The following is a 19,776-nucleotide window of genomic DNA, read 5'->3' as shown; positions in this document are numbered from 1 at the left end:
TTATTCTTTGACCCACTTGGACAAACAGCTGCTGTCACAAAACGTTCTTTCACAGAAAACACAGCAGAAACATTTAATCAAATCTACTCTTCCTCCTCACCCTTAAGCTGTAATGATGTAGATCAGTTGGTAGATGATTTTCAGTCTATAGTTTCATATATCATTGATTCTATTGCTCCAATTAAAGTAAAGGTTGTGTCTGGTAGGAAGAAATCTCCATGGAGAAAGCACAAACAGTTCGGTCTGCAAGACAACAGAGCAGAACAAAAATGGAGCAAAACTCAACTTCACGTTCATAATGACATCTATAAAGAAAGACTACGTAACTATCACTCAACACTAAAACATGCAAGGGAGGCTTTCTTTGCAGATGTCATAAACAAAAACATTAATAATGCTCAAACTTTATTTGCAACAGTTGACAGGCTCACAAACCCTCCTGTGACGTTTCCACCTGAACTCCAATCTAATGCTGATGGAACAAGTTTTCAGCTTCTTTTCAGAGAAAATTAAAAAATCAGAGGATTAATCTGCACATCAACTCTAAAGCCAGAACCATTGCTGGACCCACAAATCAATCAAACAGCTGCAGCTGATCCAGAAGCTGCTGCTCCTGTTCTCACTAGAACCAGGAAGATAGAGACATAACAGCAGTTTTAAAGTCCCTCCACTGGCTCCCTGTAGCTCAAAGAATAGATTTTAAAATCCTGTTGTTAGTTTATAAATCACTGAACGGTTTAGCACCACAATACATCAAAGATCTGCTGTTGTTGTATCAACCTTCCAGACTCTCAGGTTCTGGTTCTGGTTCTGCTCTGCATCCCCAGAACCAGAACCAAGAGAGGAGAAGCAGCTTTTAGCATCTATGCTGAAAGCATAGATGCTGTTTGTTGCATTATTCAACAAACAGCAGAAACCCTGACTTCCTTTAAATCTCAACTAAAAACACACCTGTTTAGAACTTTATTTAAAATCTAATATGTAACAATGTATTGTTTATTATATGTTGCATGACTCTGTGTTTATGATGTAAAGCACTTTGAAATGCCTTGCTGCTGAAATGTGCTATACAAATAAAATTTGATTTGATTTGATTAGGCAGCTAGCTAACCAAAACAAGCATTAATCAGCTAGCTAACCAAACAAGCATTAATCAACTAGCTAACCAAAACAAGCATTAATCAGCTAGCTAACCAAAACAAGCATTAATCAACTAGCTAACCAAAACAAGCATTAATCAACTAGCTAACCAGAACCTGCATTATGCAGCTAGCTAACCAGAACCTGCATTATGCAGCTAGCTAACCAGATCAAGCATTAATCAGCTAGCTAACCAGAACATTTATTACACAGCTGTCTAACAACAACCAGCATTAATCAGCTAGCTAAATGGAACCTGCGTTAATCAGCTAGCAAACCAGAACCTGCATTATGCAGCTAGCAAACCAGAACAAGCATTAATCAGCTAGCTAAAAGGAACCAGCATTAATAATCTAGCTCACCAGCACCAGCATTCATCACCTAGCTAACTAGAATTTGCATTATTCAGCAAGATAACCAGAACCAGCGTTAACCAGCTAGCTAACCAGAAAAAGCTTTAATCATTTAACTAACCAGAACCTGCATTATTCAGCTAGCTAACCAGAACCAGCTTTAATCAGCTAGCTAACAGCACCTGCATTCATAACCTAGCTAACCAGAACCAACCATAATCAGCTAGCTAACCAGAACCAGCGTTAATCAGCTAGCTAACCAGAATCTGCATTATTCACCTTGCGAACCAGAACCGGCATTATGCAGCTAGCTAAGCAGATCAAGCATTCATCATCTAGCTAACCAGAATCGGCGTTAATCAGCTAGCTAACTATAATCTGCATTATTCATCTTGCTAACCATAATCTGCATTATTCAGCTAGCTAACCAGAACCTGCATTAATCAGCTAGCTAAATGGAACCTGTGTTAATAAGCTAGCTAACCAGAACCAGCTTTAATCATGTAGCTAACCAATACCTGCATTAATCATCTTGCTAACCATAATCTGCATTATTCAGCTAGCTAACCAGAACCATCGTTAATCAGCTAGCTTACCAGAATCAGCGTTAATCAGCTAGCTAAAAGGAACCAGCATTAATAATCTAGCTCACCAGCACCAGCATTCATCACCTAGCTAACCAGAACCAACCATAATCAGCTAACTAACCAGAACCTGCATTATTCAGCTAGCTAACAGCACCTGCATTCATCACCTAGCTAACCAGAACCTGCATTATGCAGCTAGCTAACCAGATCAAGCATTAATCAGCTAGCTAACCAGAACCAGCATTCATCACCTAGCTAACCAGAACCTGCATTCATCACCTAGCTAACCAGAACCTGCATTATTCAACTAGCTAACCAGAACCAGCGTTCATCACCTAGCTAACCAGAACCTGCATTATGCAGCTAGCTAACCAGATCAAGCATTAATCAGCTAGCTAACCAGAACCTGCATTGTTCAGCTACCTAACCAGAACCTGCATTATTCAACTAGCTAACCAGAACCAGTGTTCATCACCTAGCTAACCAGAACCTGCATTATTCAAGTAGCTAACCAGAACCTGCATTCATCACCTAGCTAACCAGAACCTGCATTATTCAACTAGCTAACCAGAACCTGCATTCATCAACTAGCTTACCAGAACCTGCATTATTCAACTAGCTAACCAGAACCAGGGTTCATCACCTAAATAACCAGAACCTGCATTCATCTCCTAGCTAACCAGAACCTGCATTATGCAGCTAGCTAACCAGATCAAGCATTAATCAGCTAGCTAACCAGAACCTGCATTATGCAGCTAGCTAACCAGATCAAGCATTAATTAGCTAGCTAACCAGAACCTGCATTATTCAACTAGCTAACCAGAACCAGCGTTAATTAGCTAGCTAACCATAACCAGGAAAAGCATTATGCAGATGGCTAACCAGATCAAGCATTAATCAACTAGCTAACCAGAACCAGTGTTAATCAGCTAGCTAACCAGCACCTGCATTATGCAGCTAGCTAACTAGATCAAGCATTAATAATCTAGTTCACCAGAATTTGCATTATTCAGCAAGATAACCAGAACCAGCGTTAACCAGCTAGCTAACTAGAAAAAGCTTTAATAATCTAGCTAACCATAACTAACCATAATGAGCTAGCTAACCAGAACCAGCGTTAATCAGCTAACTAACCAGAACCTGCACTATTCAGCTAGCTAACCAGAACCAGCTTTAATCAGCTAGCTAACAGCACCTGCATTCATCACCTAGCAAACAAGAACCTACATTATGTAGCTAGCTAACCAGAACCAGCGTTCATCACCTACCTAACCAGAACCAGCGTTCATCACCTAGCTAACCAGAACCTGCGTTAATCAGCTTGCTAACAGCACCTGCATTCATCACCTAGCTAACCAGAACCTGCATTATGCAGCTAGCTAACCAGATCAAGCATTAATCAGCTAGCTAACCAGAACCTGCATTATATGACTAGCTAACCAGAACCAGCGTTCATCACCTAGCTAACCAGAACCTGCATTCATCACCTAGCTAACCAGAACCTGCATTATGCAGCTAGCTAACCAGATCAAGCATTAATCAGCTAGCTAACCAGAACCTGCATTATGCAGCTAGCTAACCAGATCAAGCATTAATCAGCTAGCTAACCAGAACCTGCTTTATTCAACTAGCTAACCAGAACCAGGGTTAATCAGCTAACTAACCAGAACATGCATTGTTCAGCTAGCTAACCAGAACGTGCATTATTCAACTAGCTAACCAGAACCAGTGTTCATCACCTAGCTAACCAGAACCTGCATTCATCACCTAGCTAACCAGAACCTGCATTATGCAGCTAGCTAACCAGATCAAGCATTAATCAGCTAGCTAACCAGAACCTGCATTATGCAGCTAGCTAACCAGATCAAGCATTAATCAGCTAGCTAACCAGAACCTGCATTATTCAACTAGCTAACCAGAACCAGCGTTAATTAGCTAGCTAACCATAACCAGCGTTAATTAGCTAGATAATCAGAACAATAATTAATCAGCTAGCTAACCAGAATCTGCATTATTCAACTAGCTAACCAGAACCAGCATTAATCAGCTAGCTAACCAGGAAAAGCATTAATCAGCTAGCTAACAAGAAACAGCATTATGCAGCTAGCTAACCACATCAAACATTAATCAGCTAGCTAACCAGAACCTTTATTACGCAGCTAGCTAACCAGAACCAGCGTTAATCAGCTAGCAAACCAGAACCTGCATTAATCAGCCAGCTAACAATAACCTTTATTACGCAGCTAGCTAACCAGAACCAGCGTTAATCAGCTAGCTAACCAGCACCTGCATTATGCAGCTAGCTAACCAGATTAAGCATTAATCAACTAGCTAACCAGAACCAGTGTTAATCAGCTAGCTAACCAGCACCTGCATTATGCAGCTAGCTAACTAGATCAAGCTTTAATCAACTAGCTAACCAGAACCTGCATTAATCAGCATGCTAACTAGCACCTGCATTCATCATCTGCCTATCCAGAAGATGCATTAATCAGCTAGCTAACTAGAACCTGCGTTACCCAGCTAGCTAACCAGAACCAGCATTAATCAGATAACTAACCAGAACCTGCATTATGCAGCTAGCTAACCAGATCAAGCATTAATCAGCTAGCTAACCAGAACCTGCATTATTCAACTAGCTAACCAGAACCAGCGTTAATCATGTAGCTAACCAATACCTGCATTAATCACCTTGCTAACCATAATCTGCATTAATCAACTAGCTAACCAGAACCTGCATTATTCAACTAGCTAACCAGAACCAGCGTTACTTAGCTAGTTAACCAGAACCAGCTTTAATCATCTAGCTAACCAATACCTGCATTTATCATCTAGCAGACCAGAACCAGCGTTAATCAGCTAGCTAACCAGAACCTGCATTATGCAGCTAGCTAACCAGATCAAGCATTAATCAACTAGCTAACCAGAATCTGCATTATTTAGCTAGGTAACCCGAACCTTTATTACGCAGCTAGCTAACCAGAACCAGCGTTAATCAGCTAGCTAACCAGAACCAGCATTAATTAGCTAGCTAACCAGATCAAGCATTAATCAACTAGCTAACCAGAACCAGCATTACTTAGCTAGTTAACCAGAACCAGCGTTAATCAACTAGCTAACCAGAGCCAGCTTTAATCATCTAGCTAACCAATACCTGCATTTATCATCTAGCTATCCATAATCTGCATTATTCTGCTATCTAACCAGTGTTAATCATTAGCTTTTCTCAGGAAGTTTTGATTCATTAACTTTGGATCATAGATTTTGGTTCAAGCTGCATTTTTACTTTGAATGAATGTTTCCCTGTTTTACTGGACATTATTTGATCTAATAATGTTGGGAGATTATTGGCTCATGTATAATTTATGCTACAGAGAACTTTACTGTTCATGTTGTTGAACTGGTTGCAGGTTTTTCTCTTCTTTTGACTCAGTAGCTGCTGTTTTGTGCCTGCAAGTTTGTTGCATGTTTACGTTAATGAGGTGAATTTATAAGCAGATCCATTTTAATTTCGCCACATCACATAGTATCATTTCTAACTAAGATGAAAAATAATCAGCGGATCCAGGCGATCAGCAAAGATGGGCCTCATGGTGATCGGTATCGAAATCGGCAGCAATAAACCGGATCTTTTCCTCCCTACCAAAGACTTTTCTAAAAAGTCCGTATTGACTTTTGGCTGGTATCAAAGCCAGTCGGTTCTGCTGCTGTTAATATTGATACGCACCCTGCTCCTTTCTCTGACCGTGAAATAATCCCGTTAAGCCTTTGGCTCTGGACGCCCGGCATTCCTAGAGCCGTCTGTTGGAAGAGGAACAACAGTCTTCTCTCATATGAGGATGTTACTGAAAGCATCAGGTCCCTGATTAAATCCCGCTGGGAGGAAAAGCCTGGAGACAAAACTCCTTTAGTCCTTTTTGGGAACTGTTCAAATATGACAGAGGAAAATCCAGCAGATCCTTCAGCAGGAACCTTGCAGACAAGAGAAGGCAAGAGGAAGAAAGTCTTTGCTCTCAGACAGCTTCTTTATCCAGGATCAGCCATGATGACCTTCATGAGGATGACCTTTCTCTCCTTAGTGAAGGTCAAACTAAACTGGATGAAATATAGAAACAGAAGCTGGAGGCGCGTTTGTCAGGCCTGGAGCCAGATGGTTGGAGGAAGGGGAGCAGTGTTCTTCCTACTGTTTTGGTTTAGAACAATCTAAACTTCATGAGACTTTAGACTCACTTAAAGTTCATGACAAGATTGTATCAGACCATAAAACTCTTGGTTCATTTGGTTCCAGTTCCTACAACAACCTCTACTCCTCTGAAGACTCCCATGAAAAAGCTTCTTTTCTGATTGACTCCATGAAACATTGTGAAGTTGATCTGAGAACAACATGTGTGATGCTAACCTCACGCTACAGGAAGTAGAAGAGGATATTTGAAGCCTCAAAACAACCAATCAGCAGGTAGTGATGGGCTGTCAAGTAGCTTGATGAGAAATGTGTCAAAGATGTGAGTCCCTTTATTCTCAGGCTCTTTCAGAAAGTATTGATGGTGGAGAATTGCCTCCTACTTTAACACAAGGCCTTATTACTCTGATCCCAAAGGCTGGCAAAGACAAGTTACCCATTGACAACTGGAGACCTATTTGCTGACTGAACAATGACTGGAAAGTTTGGATTTGGCCAGAAGAATGAAACAAACCCTCAGTTCTATTATTGATGAATCTCAATCAGGCTTCATGTCCCACAGACACAAACAACCTGAGGCTTGTGCTGGATCTACTGGACCCTTCAGAACCAATCAATGATAACAGCTTGATTTGCTTGTTGGACTTTTATAAGGCTTCTGACTCTAGAGGACGGCTTTACGTATGGGAGCTTAGAAACATTTGCTTTCAGGCCATATTTCATATCCAGCCTCTTTACAAGAAGGTAACTGCTGTGTTAACTGGTTCCTGTCCCAGATTCCCAGTATCCAGAGGAGAGAGACTGGCCGCCCAGTTTCCCCTATTTATTCCTGATGGCAGCCCAACTTCTTGCAACATTTATTCTGGGAAACAAAATGCGCAGCATCCCAGTTGCTGATGGAGAAACGTGTATCAGTCCAGTTGCTGATGACACGACTCTGTTTCTGAGAGATGCCGACCAAATTCCTGTTATCCGTCTCATCCAAACTTTCTCTGATGCTTCAGGCCTCAAACTCCATTTAAACTCATGTGAATCGCTTCCCATGTCATCCTGTCGCCAATCCATCTTTACAACATTCCTGCTGCTGAAACACAAGTTTCTCATCTTGCTGTAATTATCACAAAAGATGGCAAAGAAAGACGCCAGCTTGACCTTTGACCCTACAGCCGATGAAAGCAACAAGAAATGAAAGCAGTGGCTTCAAAGAGATTCATGTTTAAGAGGAAGAAAACTGTGATCTAAAGCTGCAGGAAGATCCAGACTAACTTGTGCTGCACTAGCATTAAATGTCCATATCAGTAAAACTATTGATAAAATGCTCCACAGAAGACCCAAAGATGGTGTCCAATCTTTGGACAGTGCCAAAGACAGTTTGACTCTCTGCTAGATGAGGCTGCATCACATAACAAAAGGTTCAGGCTGTGGCTGCAGCAGGGGATGAATGGAGCCCTGGACATCTTTGCTGTATTAAAGCTTCAGCAGCCTTGTTTATTGCCCTCATATTAGAGCCATTATGGTAACTTTGCCCTCTACAATCAGCCAAATCCAAGCCCAAACTCTCCAGTACCCTGTTAGTGTGAGGCCTTTCCCAGTTGTGTCCTTCACAGCAGTGAAACCCACAAAGACTCTGCAATAGTGACTTTTTTCTTCCCATCTGTATCAATATATGGAATGATGACTGAGGCCTGCTCTTGCTTTGAAATATTCCAGTTCCACTGCAAAGTCCTTGGAGGCTTTGGTCTGGGCAGATATTTAGCCCAAACACTCTGATATTGAATCCAGCAGTTCATTCTGAGCAGCATGTCAGATATCCAGGGGTTTGTTTGGAGTTTGCAGCCTTTTCTAACATGTTCTGCCAGTGTGACATCAGATCGTGCTCTGAGCTCCAGGATTCACAGAAAAGCTCCAGTTTTAGGATTTCCTAGCTGACAATTTCCCCCCTTAGTGGCGAGTTTCTCTCTGCAAGGAAGAGGATGCAGTCAATAACTGGAGCCAACACATTTCTCCAGTTGCTTTTCCAGCTGCTGGTTCTCTGCAGTTCACTATCAATAGTCTTACCGAGGCGTAAGCCACATTTCTTTCCACATCAGAGAAGCGTTTATGTGACAACTACTGGTTTCATGGGGCTTCGGTGTTTTTTGAAAGACATGGCCAGTTATTATTCCCTCCACAAGCCACGTGGCAGGAACTTTAGCTTCTCCAAAGAGTTTTCATGCAAAACAATAGACTTTGTTAGTATTTCTGGAATACAGTAACCAATCTCCTTCACTTTCTCTCCATTAGACAGTAAACCAAACCAGTAAGCTTTGGGAAAACACCTGTTACTCTCCTCTGGTCTTGGATTTGGGCCATCAGAACCATTTTCAGCCATGATGCCTAAATGTTCCCGTTTTGTGTGGTAAAGGCCATTAGATGGATCTTGTGAATAAAGCCTCGTCTCAACCCTCTCTGCAGCTCTGCTCCTCTCTCTCCATCATCTGCATAGAAACATTTCAAGATCAACATTTTTCTTCTCTTTCCTTTCTAAATGGTTACATGTATTTGTAAAAATGATTGTTGGAGAATAATTGATAAAAAATAAATGTAAGATATTAAAATGTATTTACCTAAACAGATATTATTGTCCTCAGCTTTATTTGAGCACAAAAACATGCACTAGCAGTGACATTGTAGGAACACGACTGATGATGATGATCAGCCCTTATCAATATGTTTTATTATTTTCTTCATACATTCTGCTGCAGGTGAATCTGTGGCTGTTATTTTGAAGATGCTATTGAATTGGTTGCATCTGTGTCTCTGCTGAAGGTGCAGGAACATGATGAGGTGCAGCTTGTGAAGATGTGTGTAATGGGGCTGGATGTATGTTTGGCATATGTGCAGGAATGTGGCTGGCAGATCTAGTGCTAATTTAAAAAAAAAACTAATTCTCTGTCCTGTTTGACGGCTGTTCTCATTGTGAAATGAGGAATGATGGTAAAGGGACAGGGACATTGTTTGACAAGGACAACATGGTAAACAATGGTACAAGTGGTACCAGTGTTTATGGTACTATTGGGGGAACTGTTGGGACTGGACTGCTCCACTGTTGTGTCCCAAAGTAGCATCCACAGACAAGTTATTAATTGGACACATGTTTTATTTTGTCTCCAAGTTTGATACAAGTACAAGTTAATAGTAGCATAGTATAAAGTCAATGATGAGGAAGCTGACTCTTCAACATTTTCCTTGGATATCCCTTTTCTCGCCATCAGCATAATAAGCAGAAGATTCCTCAGTTCAACTCACCCACATTGTGCTCAGTTAAATTTGTTGAATTGAGTTTAGTAATCTCTGCAGGATCATGTGAAGCATCTGTTGGAAGAAATAGAGAAATTATTTGTAACAATACAAGGGATACCTCAATAAAGGAGAAGATTAATTCAACGTCTCTGACACTCCTGAGTTGCCAACCGTTTTATTTTCCCATTTGTCAGGATTTCTAACCACACAGTATTTTTGCCATGAAATCTAATTTGTGCAAATAAATTCACATTTTTCAAATTCTGCAACTATTTTACTATTTTACTACTTTTTATGTAAATAGACAGACAGACAAGGACACAATCAACTAAATCAGTGAACAAACTGCTGAGAAGCTGAGAAAGACTATTGGCTTTGTGAAGAAATTAGAAAACATGTTTCTGTTGCTGGTTTCAGAGTTAGCTGAAATTGTCCACACACAATTAGCTACTGGAAATATCTTTGTGATTTTGCCCCTTAATTTGTTCACACAGTTTGTCCAATCGTATCCCTTCTAAACTTTAATCAGTGCTTTCAATGCTTTTGATGCATTAATGTCATTCTGTGATATAAAATCAACAAGCTACAGAAACGCATTATTCTGTGGCCTTTAGGAATCTACAATTGTGCATCATATGCATTCAGAAGCTCAGTTCTGTTTTTACTCAGTCAAGTTATGAAAAGTGAAAGAAGCACATCTTTCTCTCTGAACATTTTCCTGCATGTTCTGTGTTTGTGGCTGAACTAAAAACAACCCCAACCTGTCGCATAAGCAAGTGCAAATTATTGATGGGCAGATTTGCATTTGCATGAATTTATTGCCATCTGCTTTCTGCTCTGATTTGGATTATTTTGCTTTACCAAATCACAGATTAGTCGTCATTGACTGCTCAGACATGAATGGAGACAATCTTCCTTAATCTGAACAAACATTTTATGTCGACCTCTAAACCTTTTAAACGGCCGTGGCAACATCACTGACCAGTTAGATTCATATTGTCTCCCACCTGCCAACAACTTTTGAGTATCTTTTGACAAAAAGTGAAAAACAGGTTAGTAATGTTTTAAAGACAGACTTTTATCAACTTTGTGACTTCATGTGCTGCTATTTTCAGTTGACTTTGTGAATTAAAACCAGACCCAATCAGTTTATATTTCAAAGACTCCATGCCTGATGGTCGGTACATGTCATGCTCTTTCTTGCATGTTATTCTTGCATGATTTCTTAGTCTTGTGCTGAGTGTGGAATACATGTGGATATGAACAAGAATATGCCAGAGCTAAAGTCCACTCTATAAAACTTTGGCAGAGTGAGCCATCCCACAAAGGGCTTTTATTTCTGCTTCAGTGGCTCTGAAGGATTTTGTCAAAGAGGGATATTTGAAAGACAAAAAGACACGGCCAGAAATAAAACACCTGCTGCTACGTTTGAAAAAGGTGCAAGGACTGAGATCTGTGGACAACTTCAGGAGCCTTTGAAACAAGAAACTACCTTTCACAAGCACCAAGTAAATCAATTTGTTCATTGGTTCTATCAGCTCACAATTGCCGTCCGAAAAGGCAGTTATCAAAGAGAACATCACATGTCAAGTCTTTTGTGTTTTGAGACCACGAGAAAGCAGAAAAAAAGAACAGATCAATGTGGGGAATTATTGACTTTGACTGCCGGTCCTATTGGACCTTGGTGTTTTGTTCAGCTAAATTGTCCAGGTGGAGGGCGATGGTGAACCTGACAGCCTTGTGCCACCATGTTTTAAACCAAACTGAAGTAGTGGGCCTTACAAAAGATTACTTATCCTTGAACTGTTTTCAATAATTTGTCTCATTACAGCAGCAAATGGATGTTACATTATCTACAACACAAGACAATGTATAATTTCAAAGTGGAAGAAGATAGTTCTATGGTTTTTCAAGTTTTCTTAAGAAAAAGATCAATTTAAATATGCTGTAGTTTGATTCCTCCAAATAAAATGATTTTTAGATGTCAGAAAGCAGTCGACTGATGTACTCAGATGTTTGTTAGAGAACAAACCTCAGACAACATCCCTAGACACGCAGTCAAAACTACTCATTTACTTAAACCATGTCCTGATTTAGAATGAGAGACAAAATCCAAACCTCAATTCAACATCTCTTAAAAGATTTGTAAATCGATCCTCACAGACAGTCTCCATTCACACTGGATGAGTTTGTTTTTTTTATTTTGTCAAGAAGAATGGCAACAATGTTGCCTATCAGATGTGCAAAGGTGGTAAAAACAAAACCTGAAAGACTTGCAGCTTTACCTGATGCAGGAGACACGTTGACTCACACAAAAGCATTTTACTTCTTTTGTAAAGTATTTAAAACCATCAATCGCTTTCATTGACTTCACAAAATCTGGACCTTGTGGTGGTCTGTTCCTTAACATCTCAATGAAATACAATGAATCTTGTGGTGCATTTATTTGATTCAGTGTTGTATAGTAACAAAGTAAAAATACTTCACTACTTTACTTTAGCATATTTTGGAGTACATCATACTTTCCTCGAGTATGAACATTTTTGATAACTTTCCCTTTTTCTTGCTGTTCTCTATGTTTTCAGTGTGTTTTCTGGTTTGGTCACATGATCTGCAGACTGACAGTGACATGGTTTGATTTAACTTGCGGACCCACATGCAGTAACCACACACTGGATAGAAAGGTAAGTGATTTATTTACAACAGGACAAATAAAATTCAGTCCTCTGGACTTCGATATGCGGCGAGGGTCGCTCGACCAGGTTGGCCTGAAACGAGAGCTGAATTATAATGGGTTCAGAATGTGAGTTCGGAGGAGGAATCAGGAGCTGGCTTACATTGGTGCGGATCTTCCAGAGCTTAGGGGTGAGGCGTCAGGATCCGGCGTGAGGGTGTGCAACGGTGCCGGAGGGAGTGCGAGGAGTTAGCTCGGGTGGTTGGAACAGGATGGAGTCAGTGGAAACGGCGGAGCAGGCAGGCAATCTCAGGAGCTTCTTGAAACGAGAACACAAAAAGTCCTGGAAACGAACAGGATACGGAGAGTAAGTAACTTCGAGTCACACAACAAGGTTCAAGAAACAAGTTTTCAACAGGTGAGGCCAGAGTGACTACCGGTAGCGTTAACCATCTAGGGATGACTGGAGGATTCTGCCGCTCCTATATTCCAGCACGCTGATGAGGCAAATCAGCGTCACCTGCGCTGGCTCCACAGGCTCCTCACGAAGATCCTCGCTGAAAGAAGATGTAACACTCCCACTCACACTCTCACGCACACGCTCTCACAACCGGAATCCTGACAGACAGACTTTTAATAAAACTTTCAATGGCGGCTAAAGCAGCAGGTCAATAGTGGTGGAACCAAAACCAGCTCTGTCTCAACTGTTTGCTGAAAGAACATGGAAGATGGTGAGGAATGTTTTAATAGAGCCTCCATCCTCATGTTTCATCAGTTTGAACCTCTGGGCTGATTAAGGCCTTATTGATCCTCTGGTCACTAAGAACATCGATTAGGCCTCATTTAGTCTGCAGACTTCCTGGCTCATCCATTCGCTCTCACCGTGTTCGAGGTTCGTTTGGCCTTCAGCTTTCGTTCATTTAGACTTACTGAAGAAATGCTGCTGCTTTTTAATAAAGTTTATTTGTTTAGCACATTTCAGCAAATTCAAAATGTTTCATAAAACATAACAGTAAAATACAAAGTTTTAAGCAATAAAATGTTTACAGAATTATTTCTAATTGTACAAAAAGGCTTTAGTCAAATAAAAATCTGTAAAAAAAAATATTACCATTGATCAGAATAATTGATTACTGAAATGATCAGTATGTAAAAGTCGGCCATGTTTGGTTCTGTTGGCAGGATCGGGTTTTCTGGACGGACGGTGAAAACAAAGCCATCTTCGGCGCCAACAAGTTCTCTGGTATCTTCAACCTCAGCCTGCAGATCTTCTCTGCGGATCTTCAACCTCAGCCTGCAGCTAAGGGAAGTGCCCACCCTCTGGAAGACATCCTGCATCGTCCCAGTGCCCAAGAAGAACAGGCCCAGCGAGCTGAATGACTTTCGGCCCGTGGCACTCACTTCACACCTGATGAAGACGTTGGAGCGGCTCTTCCTCGGCCTCCTCAGACCTCAGGTGGAACATGCTCAGGACCTCCTGCAATTCGCCTACCAGGCAGATGTTGGTGTGGAGGATGCCATCCTCTACCTGCTGCACCGGGCCCACTCCCACCTGGATAAGGGCAGTGGCACAGTGAGGATCCTTTTCTTGGACTTCTCCAGTGCCTTTAATACAATCCAGCCCCTTCTGCTCCAGGACAAACTAAACAGCATGGAGTGGACCAGCACCTGGTCACCTGGATCCATAGTTTACCTCACCAACAGGCCGCAGTATGTCAGGCTAAAGGACACCGTGTCTGACACTGTGGTCAGCAGCACAGGAGCCCCTCAGGGCACAGTGCTGGCCCCTCTTCTCTTCACCCTGTACTCCTCTGACTTCCACTACAACTCGGAGCTGTGTCACATACAGAAGTATGCTGATGACACAGCCATAGTCGGATGTATCAGGGACGACGGAGAGGAGGAATATCGCTGTCTGGTGAGGGACTTTGCTCTCTGGTGCCACACAAACCACCTGGAACTCAACACCTCTAAGACGAAGGAGCTGGTTATAGACTTTGGGAGGTCCAGACCAATGCCGAGACCAGTCGTACTGGAGGGAACGGAGGTTGAGGTCGTGGGCTCCTACAAGTACCTCGGGCTGTGGCTGGACAGTAAACTGGATTGGTCAAAACACACCAGCCACCTGTACGGGAAGGTGCAGAGCAGGATGTACTTCCTGAGGAGACTGCGGTCCTTCAACATCTGCAGCAAACTGCTGTGGATGTTCTACCAGTCAGTGATCGCCAGTGTCCTCTTCTACACCGTGGTGTGCTGGGGAGGCAGCACATCCAAGAAGGACACGTCCAGACTGGACAAACTGATCAGGCGTGCCGGCTCTGTGGTCGGCATGAAGCTGGACTCTCTGGTGACGGTGGCAGAGGCGAGGACACTGAACAAACTGCTGGACATCATGGACGATAGCAGCCACCCTCTACACGCCGTCATCAGCAGCCAGAGGAGCCTGTTCAGTGACAGACTGCTGCTTCCCAAGTGCCGGACCAATAGATTCAAGAACTCCTTTGTCCCCCACGCCTTCAGACTGTACAACTCCTCACTGGGGGTCGGAGGTGACACAGGACAGAGGGAGAAGGAGTAGTTTTTCTACAATGTGAACTCCATATTTATCAGGCCAAACCATACAGTGCAATACCATATCACTGGTCAATCTATCGACCAAATTGCTATAATTTCCTTTTGTTGTATTTATATTCTTTTGTATTTAATTTGTATTTTTTTGTATTTTGTGTATGCTTACTGTGTTGCCACATTTTGCCTGTGAGCTGCTGGTAACTATATTTCCTGAGGGAGTCTTCCCAAGGGATCAATAAGTCAAGTCTAAGTCTAAGTCTAAGTCTGGTTCTGATGTCCGTCACGCTCGCCAGCAACCTGAACGACCCTCAGGACGTCATCGTCTACCATGAGCTGATCCAGCTGGCTGGTGAGGGGTCAAAGGTCACCCAGTTTAACCCAGAACTGGTGTGGAACAGTTCTCCAGCTTGATTTGGGCTTCAGTTACTCAGTGATTCATTTGTTTGTTTTTCTGCAGGTACCAACTGGTGCACAGAGAAAAGTGAAATGGCGGCTGCAGCTTCTTGTGTCTTCCTGCTCCACAGATCAACAAACATTCCCCCAAGTACAGCTGCGTGTGTCCTGCAGGCAGGAGCTGGCAGCAGACGGCCAGCGCTGCAGACCCGGTGAGCTCTGCACAGAAATGCAACACTGATTCTGCTGCTGCAGCTTTTCAACATCGACCTCTTTCCACTGCGGAAGTCTTTTTTGTTTTCAATATGGTAAGAACCACTCGCCTGTTTTTAAGGCTTCTAGAGGAGAAAAGGAAGCGGCGTCTTGAATTTAAGTTGTGGGTAAATGTCTGCAGTGGTCCAGTTTGCAGCGGCTCCAGGATTGTTTGCAACAATTAGCGGTTGCAGGAGTGAAGGCAGAGCAGCGGCGCTGGCCTTTCCTCCTGCTGGACGACCGGTTGCTTAGAGACTCGCTTTGTTTTTCCTGCGGCTTCGCATCCTTTCACAGATTAGCCTTTTCAAAACCCAACAGAAACCTGACAGCTGAATCCGCAGCACTAATTGGACTCTGGTTCCAGCCGGACTCGCGGATCGCTGGACCGTCTTCATGACGGCGCTCAGAACAAACTGCAGGAAACGCTGGAATCTGTGGAGGATTAAGAGTTTTAACTGGGAGTATAAAACATGCTGAGGTTGTCGGTTCAAAAAACCCAACAGAACAGGGGGAATCAATATCTTTCAGACATCGAACCTTAAAAACTAAATTTTATCACTCAGCTCGACTGCATCCTTGATCTTCTGAGTTTGCTTCCATTTTCCCCTTTAGTTTCTGGTTTTTCCACATTTCGTTGAAGTATTTACCCTAAACTTGGTCAATTTTAGTTCTTTATATTGGGAGCTTACCTAAATCCTATTTGGAGGCTGAACCTCTGTTGGTTGCAGTGAAATGGGTGCCTGTCCCTTTAAGACTATTCCTGCCCGTCCAGCCATTTTCCAGCTGGGCCGACCGGGAACTGTAGAGCTTTGTGAGGCTGCTGCTCCGGCCGACTCTAATCCAGTTAGAAACACAAAGTGAACAGAAGCTCAACTCACAGCGACAAACGACTGTTTTATTGTTCACGCCGTTACAGATCAGTGGAGGTTTTTCCTTCAGTGGGAGCTGAAATCATAGATGTTTCAGTTTCTCATTGCTTACAATGAGAAACTTGAAGTCCATAATGCTTTGAGTGGGCAGGTTTGTTTACATTTCATGAAGAAAAGTTTTTTATTTTCCTCTTCACAGAATGACTGATCAGAACCGAGAAACTCAAAGCTCCTCAGAAATGTCAGCAGCTTCTTGATATTGTGATAATTCACAGGAATATGATCATTACTGACTGTTTTCAGAGCCTAATAATATGCTATATTTGGGATGATGTAACAAATGACCTGCAATTTGTTCTACATTAGGAATCCAGATTTGGCTGCAGAACTCAAATAGAAGTTTGCACACAGTGTGACGACGCCTCTGATCCTTGTGCAATAAGACCAAAGGATCCAGTATAGTCAATAAATTACTATAAATAACCTTCATCACAAAAAGTGACATCAGATTTTAGTTTTATTTTGTCTTTGGCAAAAGACCACAAGCCATTTCTCCTGTTAGCACTAAACTAGCTAGCATTTGTTTCACTGTATTTACCCAGATGCCCTACGCTGTAGTTCACTTCCTGCTTTAGGAACAATCTGTGGTTCGTTCATATGCATTCAAACTGCACCAGCCTTCACTTCAACCAAACAGGCCGATGTTTGTAGGTGGACCAGAGTTCAGTTCCACATTCACACCTCCCCACATGAACTGGCCTTTCCAGGCAAAAGGACCAGACTTCCCAGTGTGAGTCGTTTATTACAGGATGGTGAAACCATTCATGCAGATTGCAGCGACTCTCCCATCCTCTTGATTTGCATCAGATAACCAGTTTACTCTCCAGAGATCTGGTCTACATTCAAAGAGAACTCAGAAATGGGACGACCTTGAATGCTTAAGGTTTGTTGTTGCTCTTCTAGTGACAGACTCTTCCTGTGAGGACGGTAGTGAAGCTGTAACGCAGCCCGAGGTAAAACCTAACGCTGTCATCTCAGCATGCTGGGCGCTCAAATCAAGTAGCTTCCAGTTTTTCTCCTCCTGGCAAAGATTTTTCTGATTAACCTTCTCTTCTGCTTTAACTGAAACTTCTGCTGCTTTGGTCCTGATCTGAATCTAAGAGCTGAAATTAACCTGTAATTCCTCAAATCTTCTAATCCAGCTGAGATTATAAATGTTCAGTTGGATCATTTCAACCTGGAAACTCTTGGAAGAACTTAAATTCCCTGTTTTTTTTTACTGAAGTAATTTTGATCTTAATCAGAAACATGAGGAATCCCTGTGACTTGTTGCTAAATGCTGAACAATCCATGTGACATTCGGTCATCACCTCTCTGCTGCTGGAAGAGTTTAAAGCTCTAACAAATTAATCTAGTACAGGAGCGCCATCTAGTGGTAGAAAATGGGAAATACACATGCAATATTTGGCTCAAACAAAACCTACATTCTTGCCTGACTGTAGTTTACAAACCTCAAAACCTGCTGGAAGATTTTTAGTTTTGCTATTGAACCTTTTTTACCCCCTATTCTGCATTTGTAAATTAATGCAGGAATTCGCTGAAGCTCGTTTTGATTGAGAGCTTTAGATTTACACCAAGCTGATATTTGGCAAATATTTTCTGCTTCAGAAAATGAGCCTTTATAAAAACCCTCCAAATGAAACATCCCAGCAGGTTTTACTGCTGTTTGCACTGTACAATGGCTGCTGGAAAAGACAACCGTAATCTAGAAACCACTTGCTGCTCGTTTCTGCAGGAGGCTCCACTTCAACTTTTCAAAGCTATACAATTGTACAGTGGTGAATCTGTTTAGATTTTATTTTGGAATTGGTGACAAGTCTTAAAACGGCTCAATGAACTAAGAAAACTTGAACATTATCTAAGATGAGTTTTGCAGGTTTTGTGTAGACCATGACCCTATCCTAAACTCTTTAAGGTTTATGGAAGTTACTGATTTTGTCGTCTCTTCCAGAAGCCAATGTGAGCACATCTATCCAGTGGACTCCACAGCCAGAGGCTCTGCTGCTGCCTGGGCCATCCTACCTGTCTGTAAGTGCCTCTGCCTCCTCCTCTAAGGTCAAACATGAGGTCAAATCTGTTTCCCAGCAGCCTGTGTCTCTGCTGCAGTGCTGCTGGCCATGGCCAGAGCGGGCCCTACCTGATGTGGAGGAACTGGCAGCTGAAGAACCAGAAGAGCATGAACTTTGACAACCCAGTCTACCTGAAAACCACAGAAGAAGACCTCAACATCGACATCACCCGCCACGGCGCCAACGTGGGCCACACCTACCCAGCGGTGAGTTTAATTTTTTAAAATCTGATATTTGGAAATCTTCAAGTCAATATTTTGTGATGTGGTTGAAAATGCTGCCATTTCCTCTCAGTTAAATAAAATCCCATCTTTTCCTTCCTGTGTTTCTGTTGACAGATTTCCATAGTGAGCACAGACGATGATTTATCCTGATCGTTCTCAGGATTTTGGTTTTTTATTTCTTCTCCTTGCGGAAACCTCCTCCGTGTTACGATGCCAACGGTTCGCCGTAACGGCGGACCTTACAGTTCAACCACATGCCTTCAGAAGTGCATTAAGTCCTGATCTGTGGTGAAGAGGAAATGTTATTTATTATGTGAATACTTCCATGAGTTTTCCACATTCACTCCACAGTGTTGAGGAATTTTTATTCTTGCTTTTCCGACGTCGTCTTTGCCGTCTGTTCAGAGAACAGTTTGTCTTTGAGGGTCTTTCATGTCCAGCCTGGACTGAACCTCTGAAGAACCAGGCGTCTTCATCAACCCGTTTCCTGGTTCTGATTCAAACCGGGTCAAAGTTCTCAGGTCTCAACGGGAACAAGTCTGGAGACTAAAAGTATTTAATTATGAAACAGATTGTTAATATTTCTGATCATGCTTTGCTGACTGACATTAAGGTTTCTTCTGTTAATTGCATTATTATAATTATTGCTGCTGCTGAGATCACCATGGTTGCAGCGTTTGTAAACAGTGTAAATATATTTCCTCCCAGAGACGTGACTGTAAATCAGGACTCTCTTCAATGCACTTTGATCAATGTTCTCTGTAAATAAGATTGTAAACACTGACTTGAATCTTTTTGCTATGGCTGGTTCCTCACCAGAGTTCAGATGTATTTAAGGAGAGCAGAGGAGGAAAAACATGAATTTGGTAAAAATGACTATTTTGTATGTTTGTGCTGTTGCTGTGAACTTTTTATAGCCTTGTACAGTGAAGGAGAATGAAATGATGTGTATCTGAAGGAACTGATTCACAAAGAAATTTTGAATTAAAACATCAGTGTTAAAAAATCCCTTTGAATTTTTTTCTGTTTTTGAGTGAAATGGGTCAAATATACAAGTTGCATCATGAGGGCTTTCTGGTTTACTTCCTTACCAGATCTACTTATGATTCTGAAAATATTATG

The 19,776-nt window shown here is 42.0% G+C and overlaps 1 pseudogene; it reads left to right on the top strand.

Moving 5' to 3' along the window:
* LOC129352007 (very low-density lipoprotein receptor-like) overlaps positions 1 to 18,804 on the top strand; it is a 41,069-nt pseudogene extending 22,265 nt beyond the window's left edge.
* The last annotated feature ends 972 nt before the right edge of the window (positions 18,805 to 19,776 follow it).

This window comes from Poeciliopsis prolifica, unplaced genomic scaffold (genome assembly GCF_027474105.1).
Source record: "Poeciliopsis prolifica strain line A6 unplaced genomic scaffold, Auburn_PproV2 SCAFFOLD071, whole genome shotgun sequence".
Lineage (NCBI taxonomy): Eukaryota > Metazoa > Chordata > Actinopteri > Cyprinodontiformes > Poeciliidae > Poeciliopsis > Poeciliopsis prolifica.
The sequence above is the reverse complement of the archived record's forward strand: the minus strand, read 5'-3'. Positions and strand labels throughout refer to the sequence as shown.